Below are 2,361 nucleotides of genomic sequence, written 5' to 3'. Positions count from 1 at the left end.
AAGCTTGTCTTAAGCTTGGTTAGCTCTCTCACAAGCTTGTCTTAAGCTTGGTTAGCTTTCTCAAGGCTTATCATAAGCTTGGTTAGCTTTCTCACAAGCTTGTCTTAAGCTTGGTTATATCTCTCACAAGCTTGTCTTAAGCTTGGTTAGCTTTCTCGCAAGCTTATCTTAAGCTTGGTTAGCTTTCTCACACGCTTATCATAAGCTCAGTTAGCTCTCTCACAAGCTTATCTTAACCTTGGTTAGCTTTCTCACAAGTTTCTTTGTCACAAGCTTATCTTAAGCTTGGTTAGCTCTCTCATAAGCTTGTCTTAACCTTGGCTAGCTTTCTCACAAGCTTATCTTAAGCTTGGTTAGCTTTCTTGCAAGCTTATCTTAAGCTTGGTTAGCTTTCTCACAAGCTTATCTTAAGCTTTGTCAGCTTACTCACAAGCTTATCATAAGCATAGTTAGCTTTCTCACAAGCTTATCTTAAGATTGGTTAGCTTTCTCACAAGCTTATCGTAAGCTTAGTTAGCTCTCTCACAGGCTTATCTGAAGCTTGTCTAGCTTTCTCACAAGCTTATCTTAAGGTTGGTTAGATTTCTCATAAGCTTATCATAAGCTTGGTTAGCTTTCTCACAAGCTTGTCTTAAGCTTGGTTAGCTTTCTCACAAGCTTATTTTAAGCTTGGTTAGCTTTCTCAATCTTATTTTAAGTTTGGTTAGCTGTCTCACAATGTTATCTTAAGTTTAGTTAGCTTTCTCACAAGCTTATCTTAAGCTTGATTGGCTGTCTCGCAAGCTTATCTTAAGCTTGGTTAGCTTTCTCACAAGCTTATCTTAAACTTGGTTAGCTTTCTCACAAGCTTATCTTAAGCTTGGTTAGCTCTCTCACAAGCTTGTATTAACCTTGGCTAGCTTTCTCACAAGTTTCTTTCTTACATGCTTAATATAAGCTTGGTTAGCTCTCTCACAAGCTTATCTTAAAACTTTTTCAGCTTTCTCACAAGCTTCTTTCTCAAAAGCTTATCTTAAGATTAGCTAGCTTTCTCACAAGTTTATCTTGCTGGGTTAGCTCTCTCACAAGCTTATCTTAAGTGTGGTTAGCTTTCTCACAAGCTTATCTTAAGCTTGGTCAGCTTTCTCACAAGCTTATCATAAGCATAGTTAGCTTTCTCACAAGCTTATCATAAGCTTGGTTAGCTTTCTCACAAGCTTATCTTAAGTGTGGTTAGCTTTTTCACAAGCTTATCTTAATTGTGGTTAGCTTTCTCACAAGCTTATCTTAAGCTTGGTTAGCTTTCTCACAAGCTTATCGTAAGCTTGGTTAGCTCTCTCACAAGTTTATCTTAAGCTTGCTTAGCTGTCTCACAAGCTTATCTTAAGCTTGGTTAGCTCTCTCACAAGCTTGTCTTAACCTTGGCTAGCTCTCTCACAAGTGTCTTTCTCACATGCTTATCATAAGCTTGGTTAGCCCTCTCACAAGCTTATCATAAGCTTAGTTAGCTTTCCTACAGGCTTATCTTAAGCTTAATGGCCTTACGTATGCATGCGTATGTATACACGTACGAAAAAGCACATCGGAGATGATGACTTGAAAAATATCCTTCACCATTTTTTCCTTGACTTCAAATTTGTAACTAGGAGGATATTATGCACCACTGGGGAAGGGGTCAGGGGGCGCTGCTCCCCGGACCCCCCAAAGAAATCCTGCAGCCTAGGAATTCTCCTAGAATTCTGCTAGAATTCTCCAAGGGTGAAGAATACCAGATAGTTAATCCCGCTTTGTACGTGATTCGTTTGAGAATTTATGTGACGATCGAAAGGATTAATGATCTCAATGGGTTTTTCTTTTGTTCTCTTGTCGTTTACAAGTTATTGTTGTTGTTGTTGTTGTTGTTAGTAGTAGTAGTAGTAGTATTTAGTATTTCTTTTAACATATCCATGCCCCCCCCCCCCTCTCTCTCTCTCTCTCTCTCTCTCTCTCTCTCTCTCTCTCTCTCTTAGAAGAAGAAGAAACTATATAGATTTAATGGCTCCACTATTTGTTATTATTATTATTATTATTATTTTCTCTCTCTCTCTCTCTCTCTCTCTCTCTCTCTCTCTCTCTCTCACTTAAACAAAATACAAATTAAATGCCTCCACTAATTATTATTATTATTATTATTATTATTATTATTATTATTATTATTATTATTATTATTATTATTTCTTCAAAGATAGCCATGCCTCTCTTGGGTTTAGTATCTCTCTCTCTCTCTCTCTCTCTCTCTCTCTCTCTCTCTCTCTCTCAATCCAAATTTAACGACTCCACGGGGACTCTTGAAGACCCATTCCGGATTCACGACTTCGCGAGGACAATAAGCTCCCCGAAGAT

Source organism: Palaemon carinicauda, chromosome 32, assembly GCF_036898095.1.
Source record: "Palaemon carinicauda isolate YSFRI2023 chromosome 32, ASM3689809v2, whole genome shotgun sequence".
NCBI classification, from domain to species: Eukaryota; Metazoa; Arthropoda; class Malacostraca; order Decapoda; family Palaemonidae; genus Palaemon; species Palaemon carinicauda.
The sequence above is the reverse complement of the archived record's forward strand: the minus strand, read 5'-3'. Positions refer to the sequence as shown.